Source organism: Entelurus aequoreus, linkage group LG14, assembly GCF_033978785.1.
Source record: "Entelurus aequoreus isolate RoL-2023_Sb linkage group LG14, RoL_Eaeq_v1.1, whole genome shotgun sequence".
Classification (NCBI taxonomy): domain Eukaryota; kingdom Metazoa; phylum Chordata; class Actinopteri; order Syngnathiformes; family Syngnathidae; genus Entelurus; species Entelurus aequoreus.
In genome coordinates this window covers 31,663,622-31,682,797 of record NC_084744.1, presented here as the reverse complement: position 1 = coordinate 31,682,797, position 19,176 = coordinate 31,663,622, and the positions used below count along the sequence as shown (strand labels likewise).

General features: G+C 39.9%; 1 protein-coding gene across 11 annotated transcripts in view; it reads right to left on the bottom strand.

The window, feature by feature from the left end:
* The window catches only part of LOC133664731 (zinc finger protein 431-like), a 129,424-nt gene that overhangs the window by 39,369 nt on the left and 70,879 nt on the right, over nucleotides 1–19,176 (bottom strand). The window lies entirely within an intron of this gene.

The following is a 19,176-nucleotide window of genomic DNA, read 5'->3' as shown; positions in this document are numbered from 1 at the left end:
CATTCTCACCAGGCTAACGTGTCACACATGTAGATTTGTCTTAGTTACAGAAGTTCTCACACGGTCATACCACTTATTAAAATGAATAAACAATGGTGGACTTGTTGTCTATCATGAATATTCACGGTGTCAAGGTGTGCAAGTTGCAGCATGTGCATGTGCACACACACATGACAGCCCAAATTCCTGTAGAGTTACATTCTTCTATTTACAGGTTTATGGATTTTCTATGAACTAGAATGTAACACTAATTCCATTTAGGTGTATTGAGGGGATACAAATAGTGTTTAAACAATAAAGTAGGGTCTGTGGGTGGAAATTAAACAGTTTGACTGGTAATGAATTTACATGAAAGTCACAACAGAAAACGTATACCTCCCAATCTCTGGAATACGACATTTTGAATTATACACCATATTGAATGTGAATTCACAAGATTCAACCATTTTAATTTTAAGACTCCAATCATTAGATTCAAGTCAATTTAAAACCCTCTTCAACACATTTAATCATTGCTACTTTTCTTATATAATGACATTTGTTTTTCCAAATGAATTTTAGGTTGACGTCATTAATAGTTTGAACAGTCTTGGTTGTAGCAGGCAGGGAACAAGCCGGGTAGGTAAGTCTAGAGGCTAACCTTTCCTGTGATAAAATGGCAACCAAGGTAATCAAAAAGGTTAACCAACGAACGAGATTTCTCTAAAGAATCTCCTCTCTGGTCAACAAAAGCACCTTGAGGATTCTGGCGGGAACTCTCGTTCAACCCTTTTTCAATTACGCATGCACCTCCTGGTACCCTAGCACCTCCAAAACCCTCAAATCTAAACTCCAAACATCCCAGAACAAGCTAGTCAGGTTACTTCTAGACCTCCACCCCAGATCCCACCTCACTCCTACCCACTTCTCCAAAGTGGGCTGGCTCAAGGTGGAGCACAGAGTTAAACAACTTGCACTGAGCCTAGTCTATAAAATCCGCTACACCTCCCTGATACCGAAGTACATGTCAAACTACTTCCTTAACGTAAATGACCGCCATAACCACAACACCAGGGGGAGCTCCACTAACCACGTTAAACCCAGATTCCGAACTAACAAAGGTCTTAACTCATTCTCTTTCTATGCCACATCAATGTGGAATGCGCTCCCAACAGGTATAAAAGAAAGGGCATCTCTATCCTCCTTCAAAACCGCAATAAAAGTTCACCTCCAGGCAGCTACAACCCTAAACTAACACCTTCCCCGGATTGCTAATAATCAAATGTAAACAATCAAATGCAGATACTTTTTCTTATGCCTTCTGATCTCTCTCTCTCTCTCTCTCTCTCTCTCTCTCTCTCTCTCTCTCTCTCTCTCTCTCTCTCTCTCTCTCTCTCTCTCTCTATGTCCACTACTTGATGTCCATATCCTACCCCCCCCCCCCCCTCCACACCCCTGATTGTAAATAATGTAAATAATTCAATGTGATTATCTTGTGGGATGACTGTATTATGATGATAGTATATATCTGTATCATAAATCAATTTAAGTGGACCCCGACTTAAACAAGTTGAAAAACTTATTTGGGTGTTACCATTTAGTGGTCAATTGTACGGAATATGTACTTCACTGTGCAAACTACTAATAAAAGTCTCAATCAATCAATCAATGGACATGATATCCATTTTAGTCAGCAAGATTCTTCCAAAGATGGATAAGTCCCGCTGAAGCCACCTGTTTAGGATTGATTTACAGCCAAGTTGACTTTATCTGCTCTGATCTTATTTGTTACATAAAACAATGCCTAAATATTTGCCCTCATCTTTCACTTTGATATTGTGCAATGTTGTGCTTGGACAATGGTGTAAGGTGGGGATTTCACACGTGTCCGTGTTGAAGTCCAGTCCAGAAGCTTTAGAAACCAAATCAATAGCTTGTAGGGCCAAAGGGATTTGATGATGATTTTTCAAAAAAAGGGTGGCGTCATCAGCCAGATGACTTATCAATATCTCATTTCCCATCACTTGAATGCCTTCTATAAAAGAGTTCTTCATGAAAATAGCTAACATTTCTGCCACCATTATAAATAGTAAAGGTGATCTTCCACAGCTTTGTCTTATTCCTCTTTTGACATCAAATCTTGGAAAAGTCCCTCAGTCTAGAGCTACTCAACTATTAATGTTGGTGTATAACACATATGTCAGAGTCAAGGCCCGCGGGCCATATCCGGCCCGCGAGAAGGTTTTTTACGGCCCTTGGGATGATCTTGATTTATTATTAGAACCGGCCCGCAGACCGCAGATCTTTTTTATTTTTTTTTTTATTTTTTTTTAGACCGCAGATCTTTTACACGCACCAAGCGGATGCCGGTCCAAGGTTCCGAAAGGGGGCGAGCGGCCCGCCGGGACGCGCCTGCCGGCCGAAGGGCTGCAGCCCGGCCGTCAGTCGCGGAGCCCGCCGTGCCACGCGCGCCAAGGGGGCGGGCCGAAACCCGGCCCCGAGGCCCTGAGACTTCTGCTTTGTTTCCCCAAACCGCGCGTCACCGCCGGGCCCGCACCACCGTCGGGCTGCAGCCCGAGCGTCGGTGGCGGAACCCGTCATGTGCCGCGCGCGCCAAGCGGAGCGGGGGGGTCAAGCGGGCCGAAACCCGCAGGCCACCCCCTCACCACGAGGCCCTGAGACTTCTGCGTTTGACCCCTACGCGCGGCCCGTCGGGACGCGCCCGCCGTCAAGCCACGAGGGCCAGCCGTCGGGTCGCGGAGCCCGCCGTGCCACGCGCGCCAAGGGGCGGGCCGAAACCAGCGGGGGGTTTCGGGCACCCAACTCGCCTCCCTCCCACGGAGGGAGGAGGGGGGTTTAATGTGAACATTACTGTGCAATCACATATTTAGAGTTTTTACTCAATTCAAGTTTAAAAGTTAAAGTTTAATATTTGTTTTCACTGCATGTTACTTCTCCTTAAACAAAGTGTTGTTTTTGATTTATAGATTTTTGCACTTTATTTTATTGTATTTCAATTTAATTATATTTTAAAAATATTTCAGTTGAGTGGATGATAGAAAATTGCTATTATTGTTTTTTTCTTTGAAGTAAATTTAGCCCACTTTTGCTAAAATAGAAAATATAGGCTACTGATGGTGCCTTGAATACCGGTTTCTTTCATTTAATGTTCATGTTATGGGGATTTTTATATAAAGGAAATTTGTCTTTTGTGTCTGTTGAAAATTAAAGATTACTGACAGAGCCATAAGAAAATATTGCTTTATTTATCTGATCATATTGGAATATATTTGTTAGGTTTTCAGTAGGTTCAATTAGGTTCACTAGACTATATGCGTCATTTAAAAATTTTTCAATGAACATTCGAACAGTCCGGCCCTCGGCTTGTAGCTAAATTTTTTATTTGGCCCTCCGTCCATTTGACTTTGACACCCCTGGTGTATAACATTTAAATTGTAGCGACACGTTTGTGTCCAAATCCAAAATATTTCAAGGTGTGCAGAATAAATGGATGCTCAACACAGTCAAATGTTTTATAGAAGTCTAAAAACAACACAAGACTTTCGCTGTTGATGATAGCTTTATAGTCCACCAAGTCTAAAAGTAGCCTCTTTTAGGAATCCTGAAAAAATAAAAAATAAAAATAAAAAAATAAATATATATATATATATATATATATATATATATATATATATATATATATATATATATATATATATATATATATATATATATATATATATATATATATATATACACTACCGTTCAAAAGTTTGGGGTCACATTGAAATGTCCTTATTTTTGAAGGAAAAGCACTGTACTTTTCAATGAAGATAATTTTAATCTAGTCTTAACTTTAAAGAAATACACTCTATACATTGCTAATGTGGTAAATGACTATTCTAGCTGCAAATGTCTGGTTTTTGGTGCAATATCTACATAGGTGTATAGAGGCCCATTTCCAGCAACTATCACTCCAGTGTTCTAATGGTACAATGTGTTTGCTCATTGGCTCAGAAGGCTAATTGATGATTAGAAAACCCTTGTGCAATCATGTTCACACATCTGAAAACAGTTTAGCTCGTTACAGAAGCTACAAAACTGACCTTCCTTTGAGCAGATTGAGTTTCTGGAGCATCACATTTGTGGGGTCAATTAAACGCTCAAAATGGCCAGAAAAAGAGAACTTTCATCTGAAACTCGACAGTCTATTCTTGTTCTTAGAAATGAAGGCTATTCCACAAAATTGTTTGGGTGACCCCAAACTTTTGAACGGTAGTGTATATAGTTTTGTTTGCGTTGACAAAAAAAGAGCACAGTGAGTCGATCTTGTGTCTTGCATTTTAAGCACTTTGGTCTTTAAAGTAACATCTGCGAGGTCATTTGAGAAAGTAAATATTTTCTTGCCAAGTTGATTTCCAGTCTATATTTACAAGTTATTCCAGTAAAAACTGCTGCAGGTTTGAAAACAATGTCGCTTTGTAAAGTATCACTAAAGCACTGATTTGAGGATTTATCAGTCAATAGTGAGCACGTATTAGCAATAAATTTATCATTGGAGTAAAAGTTGAAGACGTTACATTTCAGATCCTTAGATTAGTAACCTTCTAGCACCTTCTGGTATTGCATCCAAATAATGAAATATTCACAGGTGTAACAGGTAGACCATATACTGAGCTAAATTATTTTTAATTTATAGAGTATATATATATATATATATATATATATATATATATATATATATATATATATATATATATATATATATATATATATATATATATATATATATATATATATATATATATATATATATATATATATATACATATATATATTCTTATATCTAATGTCTTGATATTGCAAATATAATATCTGTTGGGAGAGGAATTGTGTTTGTATATCATTGACCATGACAATAGAAATCCACTATGAAAATGTTATCATTTTACTGGAAATTCTGAAATATTATAACTACATCTTAGCAAACAATTTGAAACCTCCTATGGTTTAAAGACATGAGCAGTAACGAAGTTCCATATGCAATTATAATTTTTTGTTTTTTAAGGACAGTTTCTCTTTGATTCTTTGGGCCACAGACACTCATTTTGGATTTGTCTGAGTTCAGCTGAAGAAAATGGTTTTGCATCCGCACACGGATCTGTTCCATGCAGCGACAAAGTGAATCAACAGGCCGACGTTCACCTGCCGTCAGTGACACGTAGATCTGAGTGTCATCTGCATAGTTGTGGTATGACACATTGAAACTGCATGTGAGCTGGCTTAGTGGCAGCATGTACAAGTTGAATAATAGGGTCCCAGAATAGAGCCCTGAGGAACCCCACAGGTCATAGCCATTTGGTCAGAGACACAGTTACCAATTCCAACAAAGTATGTCCTGTGATCGAGATAGGACTTGAACCAGTTAAGAGCAGAACCGGATATTCTCACCCAGTTTTCTAACCTCTGTAATAAGATAGTATGGTCAACTGTGTCAAAGGCAGCCCTCAGGTCCAGCAGAACCAAGACTGAGACTTGTCCTGCATCTGTTCACAGGCCGATATCATTTGTCACCTTATCACTGTTTCAGTGCTGTGGTGGAACCTAAAGCCTGATTGGAAAGTAGCAAACACATTGTTGAACAGGAGAAAGTCACCAAGCTTTTGGTAGCTCAATGTACTGAAATTTCAATATGACCGATACCAGCTCTTTATGCTCTACTGTCGATTCTCAAGTCAAAATATTGATAGTTTTGATACTTTAGTTATTTGACCTGATGTTTATCATTAACATGAACACAGTTACTAAATCACTGAGATCTTGTCAAAATGAAACGCGAAAGGTGGGAACTACTTTTTCTCCCGCAGAGGTAAGTACGTAGCGCAGCGGCACATTGTGCTGTGCTCAGTCATTCAGTCGGTCATTTGTTTATTTAAGAAAATTACTGGCAAGTAAAATGAGTCAGTCAGTATTATAAAACAGCAAATGTATGTTTCCTTTTATGTAGACTATTTGAAGACACTTCATACAGAGTTGAATATAGACAAGATAACACATTTAGTGCAGAATAACACCATTATTTGATTCGCCCTCTGACTTTATATCGTTCGAAGATGATTCCCCAAGATTAGCAGCACTCAAAATACAGTACTTTTTAAACATTACCGGACCCATTAAGTATATTTGCGCAACGTATCAGTATCGGACCCGTATTGCACATCACCAGCTTTTGGGAGACACCTTTTTTCAGGACTTTGCCCAAAAATGGCAGGTATGATATTAACTATCCAAATCGCTATTATTAGCTAACAGCACCCAAAGCTAATGCATGTGTTACGTACGTATGTAGTTACATCATTACGGCCTAGAAGCCGAAAGAAGGAGGGATATGCTGTGTGAAATAAATTGTAAAGTTAGCGCCCTCTAGACATCTGTGTAAATGTTGCTAACAGCCCCTTTAAGGCCTTTGGAAATGTTCCAGTCTGAAGTGAGACGTTAACTAGATGAAGGACAAACTGCTCAGCACAGACTTTAGAAATCTAGTGGGTAAGTCATCAAGGTGTGTATGTTAATGTCAGATATGTGCCGTCTCCAAGCAGAAGAAATCTTTGACCTTGGCTCTTGGCACATTTGTTCTGTCCATCTGACGCTTTGTGCTGACTTCACACATTTTATAGTTGTATTTCTGTTTGTGATAGTCACTCACATTTGGTAGTTCTGCCTTGCATGGGTTAGATTCCAAGCCAGGGTTACATTCCAAGCCAGGGTTGGATCAGGAAGTAAAAACTAAAGCTGAAACAAGTCACGTGATTGACTCGCTGTGGCCAAAGTACTAAAAGTGGGAGGACTAGAAAAGCGTGAGGCTGAATCTTCTGGTGGCAAAGCATCCAAGAAAAGGAAAGTGAAATGTGAAGTTAGACACGGTAAAGCCAAACATTGACTGGACGCTTGATCCAAGTCTCTTAACCGCAGTGACCATCATGAAAGGTAAAGATGGTAACTTCAACATGATAGGATCTGCCGCTATGAATATTACTGACTTACCTGTTACATCTCAGGGCAACAGGTGTGTACTTGTGGTTAGGGACTACTTTACACGCTATGTCAACCTTTTCCAGCGTGCCTTTACAGTAGCAACATGTATGTTTGAGGACTATATCAGACAACATGGGTTGCCAGAGTGTAGTCACACAGACCAGGTAGGCAATTTGAGTCAGACCTTGTAAAACACTTTGTAAAACCTTGCTGGAATAGTTACCTCTACTGCCCCCCAGTGGCCGTTACAAAGGATGCATACATTTTGTGTTGAAGTCCTTAAAGCTGTCTTTCACTTTTTGTCTTGTCATTTGTGTCCCAGATGAAGTGGTTAGTGACTCGGGGGAGGATAGGCGGGGCATTAGCTCAGCAACATTCTTCTTTTCTTTTCTTTTTTACAAGAACTTTGCTGACAAAGTGCAAGTGTTTGTGGGCTTTACTGTACATTTTGGTATTGATCACACCACCCGGTAAATACAGGGGAAGTTTTCAACATCATTAAATGATTTTGACTTTCAATTTTTGAACAATATAAACATATATGAATACAACAATGTAAGACTTAGTCACTGATGTGTGCTCCTTTCCAGAGTCGTGTAGAGAGAGTTTGGCCAACTCGGGTTCGGAGTCGGTGTCTAACAAGGCGCCCTGTAGTCACCTGAGGGGATTTGACCAATTAGAGAGAGTATGGCCAGACAGTCTCCCAAATGATTGGTTAAAAACCCTTCACGTGACTACAGGGTGCCATGTTGGACACCAACTCCAAAACCCTGTTGGCTATACTCTCTCTGAACCTTTCTGGCCTCGGATGACACTCACTATGTCACAGAAGCCAGTGTGAAAGTGACAGATTCACAAAATGTGCACAATGCGCATTTACGTCCCTCGTCTGGGTTGAAGTGGATGAATGAACTCGTATTGTGTTTTGCATATGGTGAATGTTTATATTCATGTTGGAGAAAGCAAAGCACCAGGTTAACGAGCAGCTATTTCACTCTGGGCCATACTTGCCAACCCTCCCGTTTTTAGCGGGAGAATCCCGATATTCAGCGCCTCTCCCGACAACCTCCCGGCAGAGATTTTCTCCCGACAAACTCCCGGTATTCAGCCGGAGCTGGAGGCCACGTCCCCTCCAGCTCAATGCGGACCTGAGACTGAGTGGGGACAGCCTGTTCTCACGTCCGCTTTCCCACAATATAAACAGCTTGCCTGCCCAGTGACGTCATAGCATCTAGGGCTTTTAGAGAGTGCACAACTGCGCACACAACAATGAGACGAATCAGAAGAACGAGGAAATTGCAGACATGGCGGCCAACATGATATACTCATCATGAACGGAGAAGTTAAACAGGACAATACTGCCATCTAATGGATAGCCACTGGAACACTTAAATTCAAGTTTGTTTGTTTTTTTCTATGTAAATAAAATAAAAAATAAAATATATATATATAGCTAGAATTCACTGAAAGTCAAGTATTTCATACACATATATATATATATATATATATATATATATATATATATATATATATATATATATATATATATATGAAATACTCAAGTTGGTGAATTCTAGCTGTAAATAACCACGCCCCCAACCACGCCCCCCGCCCCCAAACAGCCCCCCCCCACCTCCCGATATTGCAGGTCTCAAGGTTGGCAAGTATGCTCTGGGCACATAATAACATAGGGCCCTTTAGTACTGACATTTGTGTGTGGATTGGATTAGTTCTGGCGGAAGAAGAGGCAATCAAGTTGGACCTTGTCGGAAAAGCAACACATTTAGCTGAACTGCACCAATTTTGTCAAGAGGAGTGGTCAAAAATTCCACCAGAAACTTGCCAGAAGCTTGTGGATGGCTACCAAAAGGCGCTTTATTGCAGGTAAACTTGCCAAGGGACATGTAAGCAAATATTAACATTGCTGTATGTATACTTTTGACCCAGCACATTTGCTCACATTTTCAGTAGACCCATAATAAATTCATAAAAGAACCCATCCATCCATCCATCTTCTTCCGCTTTACCGAGGTCGGGGCCCTCTCCCCAGCCACTTCGTCCAGCTCCTCCCGGGGGATCCCGAGGCGTTCCCAGGCCAGCCGGGAGACATAGTCTTCCCAACGTGTCCTGGGTCTTCCCCTTGGCCTCCTGCCCGTCGGACGTGCCCTAAACACCTCCCTAGGGAGGCGTTCAGGTGGCATCCTGACCAGATGCCCGAACCACCTCATCTGGCTCCTCTCGGATGACAGAGCTTCTCACCCTATCTCTAAGGGAGAGCCCCGCCACCCGGCGGAGGAAACTCATTTGGGCCGCTTGTACCCGTGATCTTGTCCTTTCGGTCATAACCCAAAGCTCATGACCATAGGTGAGGATGGGAACGTAGATCGACCGGTAAATTGAGAGCTTTGCCTTCCGGCTCAGCTCCTTCTTCACAACTTCACGTCTTTCACAACATTTCTAAGTCCTGTTATTTGTTGGAGGCTAAATTGTAGTCTCTTAGGAATGGTTGAAAGGACATTGTGGTATCTATCTACTAAATACTACATTACATTGAAGAGATTATTGAAGAGATTTCACAACCTTTAACATATAACAGCAGCATATCATTTCAAAAAGGTAAATTCCCAAACAATATGAAAAATTTATAAGACTGAAGAAAAACAGCGGTTTACAAACCACACACCTGTTTCTTTACTTCTACAATTTTATGAAATGATTGAAAAACTGTTTAACAACAGATTGGACAAATTCATAAATAACAATGAAATACTCACAGACAACCAATACAGATAGAGAACCAACATTTCAACATCAATGACATTCATCCAAATAACCACCAGATCACCAACACAATAGAAACATGTTCTAGACTAAAAATCACTTTGTATTCTCTACTGCTCACTAGTGTTACATATCTGACTTATTGTGTAGAAATATGGCGAAACTACAAATGTGCGCTTCATTTACTAACTGTGTTACAAAAAAGATCAATTATAATAATACATAATGTTGGATATAGAGAACATACAATCTATTTATTGAATCAAATATAATGAATTTCGAGGACTTAGTGAGTGTGCAAACATGTAAAATGATGTACAAAGCAAACTATAACCTGCTAGCAAAGAATCTACAACAAATCTTCTTAACAAAAGAGGATAAATATAACCTTAGAGAAAAATCTAATTTAAAACATTTGAATGCACGTACAACACTTAAAACATTTAGCGTATCAGTATGTGGAATTAAATGATGGAATGATTAAGCAAAGAAATCAAACAAAGCAATAAGTTTAAGAAAGTGTTCAAACTACAAGTGTTCACTAAGTACAAAGAATAAGACTTATGATAAACATCTTGAACCTTTTCTTTATTATTATTATTGTTGTGTAGATGTTCACATGTCTAATATTTAAGTATTTATTATTTGTTTACTTACTTATTGTAAATAATGTATTTACTTGTTCACTGTTCTGTTAAAAAACAGAACAACAAATGATTAAACTGCTATGATATGAAAAGGGGTAGAATACATAAGCTCTGCTTCTTCCTACTCCTTTTCCGACACCGTTATATTTGTTGATGAGTGAGGGCATTTTTTTGGGGTGTGTTGGTATGGGCTAGGTAGTGAAGAATAACGGTGCAGTGCTCTCTACCACTATTAAAAAGAGACGACTGACTTTTATGACAACTTTACTGACTTAAACACCCAGAGATCATGATGGGGAAGGTGAGTATCAACCTTGTGTCTTAATAACTTTCAAAGAGGAATCATTGACAGTGATTTGGTATAAAAACAGTCTGCAGAAGATGTAAAAATCTTAAACAATTAATGAGCCAATATTTATGGAAGTAGAGTTGTCTCACATCAACTTATATATATACACTACCGTTCAAAAGTTTGGGGTCACATTGAAATGTCCTTGTTTTTTAAGGAAAAGCACTGTACTTTTCAATGAAGATAACTTTAAACTAGTCTTAACTTTAAAGAAATACACTCTATACATTGCTAATGTGGTAAATGACTATTCTAGCTGCAAATGTCTGCTTTTTAGTGAAATATCTACATAGGTGTATAGAGGCCCATTTCCAGCAACTATCACTCCAGTGTTCTAATGGTACAATGTGTTTGCTCATTGGCTCAGAAGGCTAATTGATGATTAGAAAACCCTTGTGCAATCATGTTCACACATCTGAAAACAGTTTAGCTCGTTACAGAAGCTACAAAACTGACCTTCCTTTGAGCAGATTGACTTTCTGGAGCATCTCATTTGTGGGGTCAATTAAACGCTCAAAATGGCCAGAAAAAGAGAACTTTCATCTGAAACTAGACAGTCTATTCTTGTTCTTAGAAATGAAGGCTATTCCACAAAATTGTTTGGGTGACCCCAAACTTTTGAACGGTAGTGTATGTATGTATGTATGTATGTATGTATGTGTGTGTGTATATATATATATATATATATATATATATATATATATATATATATATATATATATATATATATATATATATATATATATATATATATATATATATATATATATATACATATATATATGTCAATATGATATTAGTACATATGCACACAATCTATGCTTTTACCAATCAAATTGCAAAATGTTAATTCAGTGCACAAAAAGTTACTTTTAACTGAGATGTAAAAAGATGTAAAGTATAAAAGATGTAGAGATGTAAAAAGATGTAAACAAAGCTGCTCTGTGTAGCATAACTTGAGGTTTGAAAACAGCATCCAGTAGTTCTTCTAGACCTTTGTTCTCCTCCTTTGTCCTAGAAAGTTCCTCCTCGTACTCTACTATGGTTCTTTCAAACACTCCAAATATTTCTTCAAGAACAGAATTTAGTCGCTGTCCCATCAACATTCTCACCTTTCTGACCGGACACATTTTTTAAACAAACACAACCTGCGTGTTGCTAACTTCCGGCTTTTCTTCTTCGCTGGTTTCTCGCTGCCACGATCAAACACGCGGACTTACAGCTGATTTTAAAAGTTGAATTAAGATAAATCAATTAATCAATCAAAGGTTATTTATATAGCCCTTAATCACGAGTGTCTCAAAGGGCTGCACAAGCCACAACAACATCCCACATCAGGGCAAGAAAAAAAGTCAACCCAATGGGCACAAAGAGAAACCTTGGAGGGGACCGTAGATGTGGGGGTTCTGGGGAGCCTGGCTGCCCTGATGGAACACTTGCTGCAGGGTACATGAGAGACTCCTGGGAGAAATGGAGAATGATGTACCTCTCAGTGCTTACCGTCCAGGACGTGGAAGACCTCTACCTATTTGGAACCGTGATCGCTGGGCACCTGCTGATTGGGCTGGGCATTGCTTTGGTGTATCCTCAAATTCGGAAGACGATGGCAGACATTCAAGGACCTCAAAGGCTGCCCGTCGCAATGGAAGACATGGGTCCAGCTGTGGGAACACAGACTGGGACCATTTCAGAACTGAATCGTAAGTTGGATCAGGACTCTCTCCAGAGGCTGCAGCGCTTGCAGAACTCTGCTGCTCGTCTTTTAACCAAAACCAACCGACGTGAGCACATTACCCCTGTACTGGCTTCCCTTCATTTTAGAATTGTACTTATTGTTTTTAAATGCTTACACCAAGAAGCCCCGCCCTATCTTTTTGAGCTGCTGCAGCCTTATTATCCCAGCAGGACCCTGAGGTCTTCAGACCAGCTCCTTCTGGCTGTCCCAAAAACTAGGCTAGAAACCAGAGGAGATGGAGCCTTCTCAGCGGCAGGGCCCAGACTGTGGAACAACCTTCCACTATCTATTAGATCCTCCCAGTCTCTGAGACTATTTAAATCTAAAAATATGTTTTTACTCCCTGGCGTTCAAATCCAGTTAGGCAGGATATCTTGGTTGTTTTGTTATTTCTTGTGTTATCCATTTGTATTTATTTATTACATTTTAGTATTTTAGGTGATACATTCTGCACTTCTTTTAAGGTATATTTTACTATTGTATTTATTGTTACTATGTTAATGTGACACTATGTGCCCCTTATGTCTTCTGTCTGTACAGCACTTTGGTATTTTACTATTGTATTGTATTCATCCTCCTATGTTACCATGTTAATGTGACACTATGTGCCCCTTATGTCTTCTGTCTGTACAGCACTTTGGCCAACTGAGGTTGTTTTAAATGTGCGATATAAATAAATAAACTGAACTGAACACATCATTGAGTGGCATTTAGTTTTTCCACTGGGGGGGACCAGACAAGCTCTGCTTCTTCCACTCATTTTGGACGGTTGATCACTTGAGCAAAAGTTGTGCTTGTAAAGTTTTGACATGTTCAAAATAAGTACATTGAAAGTGAACATTAATAATAACATTTTAAAGTATTTTTTGGTTGTATGCCAACTTTGCGGAGCAGCTCTTCACAGCATCACCTCGCTAGTTAGCTTAACGTTAGCATCTTCTTATTGGGTAACATATATACACATCATTTTTGGTAAATGTTTTGACTTTATTAGTACATTAACCTCCAGTCTTCACACAGTGAGCGTAGAAATGAGTTTAACTTTGGGGGGACATCAATTTATATCTCAAAATAATTTTAGGACAAATAAATGATTACACAGTATCAGTATCAGTCTATGTTAAGCATTTTATGTAGCATTCCCATTTTACACTTTTTGGTGAACTCTTGTGAAATATCCACTGTCATGTTACTCTTTATAGTTAATTACTTAGTAAAATAATAAAATTATATAATATTTACTGAGTCCTTCTGCCAGTTCACTTTTTTGTGGTGTCATTTTGCTACCTGTTAAGGAAAGTATGTTTTGATTGATTGATTGAAACTTTTATTAGTAGATTGCACAGTGAAGTACAATTGACCACTAAATGGTAACACCCGAATAAGTTTTTTTTCAACTTGTTTAAGTCGGGGTCCACTTAAATTGATTCATGATACAGATATATACTATTTTCATACTACAGTCATCACACAAGATACTCATCAGAGTATATACACTGAATTATTTACAATCCGGGGTGTGGGATGTGGAGGGGGGGGGGGGGGGGTTAGGTCTGGTTGGTATCAACACTTCAGTCATCAACAATTGCATCATCAGAGAAATGGACATTAAAACAGTGTAGGACTGACTTGGTAGGATATGTACAGCAAGTAGTGGACATAGAGAGAGAGATCAGAAAGTATAAGAAAAAGTGTCTACATTTGATTATGTACATTTGATTATTTACAGTCCGGGGAGGTAGGATGTGGAAGGGAGGGTGTTAGTTTAGGGTTGAAGTTGCCTGGAGGTGTTCTGTTAGTGCGGTTTTGAAGGAGGATAGAGATGCCCTTTCTTTTACACCTGTTGGGAGCGCATTCCACATTGATGTGGCATAGAAGGAGAATGAGTTAAGACCTTTGTTAGATCGGAATCTGGGTTTAACGTGGTTAGTGGAGATCCCCCTGGTGTTGTGGTTATGGCGGTGGTTATGTGTTCTTAAAGGCCTACTGAAAGGAAATGTTTTTATTTAAACGGGGATAGCAGATCCATTCTATGTGTAATACTTGATCATTTCGCTATATTGCCATATTTTTGCTGAAAGGATTTAGTAGAGAACAACAACGATAAAGTTCGCAACTTTTGGTCGCTGATTAAAAAAAGCTTTGCCTGTACCGGAAGTAGCGTGACGTCACAGGAGGAAGGGCTGCTCACATTTCCCCATTGTTTACACAAGCAGCGAGAGAGATTCGGACCGAGAAAGCGACGATTACCCCATTAATTTGAGCGAGGATGAAAGATTTGTGGATGAGGAACGTGAGAGTGAAGGATTACAGTGCAGTGCAGGACGTATCTTTTTTCGCTCTGACCGTAACTTAGGTACAAGGTCTCATTGGATTCCACACTTTCTCCTTTTTCTATTGTGGATCACGGATTTGTATTTTAAACCACCTCGGATACTATATCCTCTTGAAAGTGAGAGTCGAGAACGCGAAATGGACATTCACAGTGACTTTTACCTCCACGACAGTACATCGGTGAAGCACTTTAGCTACTGAGCTAACGTGATATCATCGGGCTTAACTGCATATAGAAACAAAACAAATAAGCCCCTGACTGGAAGGATAGACAGTAGATCAACAATACTACCAAACTCTGGACATGTAACTACACGGTTAATGCTTTCTAGCTTGGCGAAGCTGTTGCTAACGACGCCATTGAAGGTAACTTAGCTACGGAACCTCGACAGAGCTATGCTAAAAACATTAGCTCTGCACCTACGCCAGCCCTCATCTGCTCATCACGACCCGTGTTCACCTGCGTTCCAGCAATCGACGGTACGACGAAGGACTTCACCCGATCACCGATGCGGTCGGCGACCCGGAGACGGAGGAAGTCAAGGTGAGGTCGGTGGCTAGCGCGTCTGCTATCCATCTCAAAGTCCTCCTGGTTGTGTTGCTGTAGTCCGCCGCTAATACACCGATCCCACCTACAACTTTCTTCTTTGCAGTCTCCATTGTTCATTAAACAAATTGCAAAAGATTCACCAACACAGATGTCCAGAATACTGTGGAATTTTTAGATGAAAACAGAGCTTTTTTGTATTGGATTCAATGGGCTCCGAATACTTCCGTTTCAACCATTGACGTCACGCACATACGTCATCATACATAGACGTTTTCAACCGGAAGTTTAGCGGGAAATTTAAAATTGCACTTTATAAGTAAACCCGGCCGTATTGGCATGTGTTGCAATGTTAAGATTTCATCATTGATATATAAACTATCAGACTGTGTGGTCGGTAGTAGTGGCTTTCAGTAGGCCTTTAAATATATAAATAATCCTCCATATTGGCAGCCATAGTGATTCATTTATTCAGCAGAGCAATAAAACTTGGATCTGACAAAAAGTAAACACAAATGCTGTCTTCCTCGCTGATAAAACATGATAGCAACATGCAGCTGCTAGCTCATGATCGCCCCCACTTCTCAGTGTGGCGAGTTGGAGTACTACAAGAGGCACTCTAATACAGTGCTTAAATCTGTATTTTTAGTCCTATTATCAAGGAATAATGAGGTCACACGTATATTAAAACATTAATGCTAAGGTTTAGTCCAGTAGTGGGCCGGTGATGATGATGAAGATGTATCTGTGCAAGTGAACAAATGGATCCACAAGGGACAACAACCCTTTCCACAGACTACACACATCAGAAAAATACATCTTAGAAGCCTACAACAATATATTTGAAGAAGACTTTAGGATTAAAAGTGAAGATGTGAGGTGAAATAAGTACAAATGCAGCAATAAAAACAAGCAACTCCACTCACGATGGCTCTAAAGTTCAGTGATGTGTTGCTAACTTCAGCATTTTTCTTCTTTGTTGATGTTTTGCAGTAGTTAACATCCATGATGTAACAATGCTGCTAATCTACCAGAGTCCACATTTTGTTAACAATTTCATTCATTCATACTTCTAATTGGATAATAACATGAATAAAATGCAATTGAAAAAATGTGTGATTTTATGAGACGAAAAAACCCCAAATGAAAATAATAAGATGTCCTCTCTTCAAAGATGAGAAGAAAAATAAAATAGTAGCTACATATATAATATTCAATACATGCACACAACTTAAAAAGTAACTACAGGACAACATATAAGACTAGAACAGGGGTCGGCAACCTTTACCACTCAAAGAGCCATTTTGGCAATTTTCACGAATTAAAGAGAGTAATGGGAGCCACAAAAAAAAAAATGTAAATATAAAATGAAAAACACCGCATACAGAGCTTAAATGCTTTGTGCTATGTTAACCAGGGGTCTCAGACACACGCACCGGCACACACTTTCATGTGGAAATTTGATGTTAGTGCAGCCCGCGAGTTTTGAATAATTGGCGCTTGACAGCATCATACTCGCCAACCCTCTCATTTTTTCCCGGGAGACTCCCGAATATCAGAGCGTGATGACACTACATTTGGCGCCCTCTACAGACTGCCCTAATAGTGTACCTGCTCGACCACATGTAGAATGCAGTTTCAGTTTGCTCACGTAAGTGACAGCAAGGCGTACTAGCTCAGCAGCCACACATCTTACACTGACGGTACCAATACCCAGAATCCCATGCAGCCCTAACTCTTCCGCTCAACCAACGCACGGAGAGGGTGGGGGGGTTGATGTGTGTGGGGGGGGGGGTTGTGGTAGCGGGGGTGTATAATGTAGACCGGAAGAGTTAGGGCTGCATGGGATTCTGGGTAATGGTTGTGTTGTGTTTATGTTGTGTTACAGTGGGATGTTCTCCAGAAATGTGTTTTTCATTCTTTTTTGGTGTGGGTTCACAGTGTGGCGCATATTCGTAACGTAACAATGTTAAAGTTGTTTGATACGGTACGGCTACCGTCAGTGTAAGCTGTGTGGCTGATGAGTAAGTATGCTTTGCTGTCTCCTGTGTGTGCAAGTAATAACAACATACAACATGTGGCTGGGCTGGCACGCTGTTTGTAAATGCTATAGAGGACAATTACTGCAGTGCAATTAGGGCACGTCCTTTATTTAGTAATTAAAGTGGAAATAGGATTATTTTTACCCTGGGAGTAATCTATGAGAGACACTGAGATCCATAAGTCTCCTGGGAAAATCGGGGGCGTCGGCATGTATGTAGCTGAGCCGCTTCAGAGTGGTCAAGGAGCCGCATGCGGCTCCGGAGCCGCGGGTTGCCGACCCCTGGACTAGAAGATGAGAAGCACTACATACAACATCAAATATACATTCATATTAAACATGCTGTGTTTTTAAACTACATTTAGCACAATCACTGCTTAAGTGTTTTTAAATCCCTTCAGCTTCCATGACTGTTACACACTTGTGTCTACTGACCTGATTCTTAAACCTGAACATCTTATCACACACAGTGCAATTAAATGGTTTCTCTCCAGTGTGTGTGCTCATGTGTGTGGTCATGTTATCTTTTCTGGAGAAACTCTTCTTACAAACAGAGCAAGTAAAAGTTTTCTCACCTGTGTGTGTTCTCATGTGCAATATCATTTCCTTCTTAGTGTTGAATCTTTTAGCACACGCTGAGCAATCGAAAGGTTTCTCTCCAGTGTGTGTTCTCATGTGTCTGGTCATGCTTTGCTTTCTGGAGAAACTCTTCATACAAACAGGGCAAGTAAAAGGTTTCTCACCTGTGTGTGTTCTCATGTGCAATATAATTTCCTTCTTAGTGTTGAATCTTTTAGCACAAGCTGAGCAAGTAAAAGGTTTCTCTCCAGTGTGTGTTCTCATGTGTCTGGTCATAATTTGCTTTCTGGAGAAACTCTTCTTACAAACAGGGCAAGTAAAAGGTTTCTCACCTGTGTGTGTTGTCATGTGCAATATAATTTCCTTCTTAGTGTTGAATCTTTTAGCACAAGCTGAGCAAGTAAAAGGTTTCTCTCCAGTGTGGGTTCTCATGTGTGTGGTCATGAGTTCCTTCCTGGAGAAACTCTTCTTACAAACAGAGCAAGTAAAAGGTTTCTCACCTGTGTGTGTTCTCATGTGTGTGGTCATGTCATTCTTAGTGTTGAATCTTTTAGCGCAAGCTGAGCAACAAAAAGGTTTCTCTCCAGTGTGTGTTTTCATGTGTGTGGTCATGTCACCCTTTCTGAAGAAACTCTTCTTACAAACAGAGCATTTAAAAGGTTTCTCTCCAGTATGTATTCTCATGTGTACTGTAAAATTACTCTTCAGTCTAAATGATTTCCCACATTGAGAGCAGTCAAAGTGTTTGTTGTTAGTGTGATGTCTCGTATCACCTTTAGAGTCATTTTTACTCTCCAAAGGTTTTTGGATGTGGTCACTGTGATCAGAAGAGTCTGACATCATGTGGTCCATGTCTGACAGTGGAGCAAAGATGCTGTCTGGTTCTGACTTTATATCTTCACAATGCTCTCCATCAGCTTCTGTGATGTGTTGACTTACAAGCTCCGCCCCTCTGTTCTCCTCACTTTGACTGTGATGAAGCTGTAAGGACTGAGCTTCATCTTCATCATGAAGCTGCTCCTCTTTAATGTGGGAGGGGGCCTGTAGCTCCTTCTGTCCCACACTGGTGTGCCACTCCTCTTCATGACTCTCCGCTGACACCCGCTGGACATCTGCAGAACAAATGAGGTGTTACTGTATTGAAGTTTG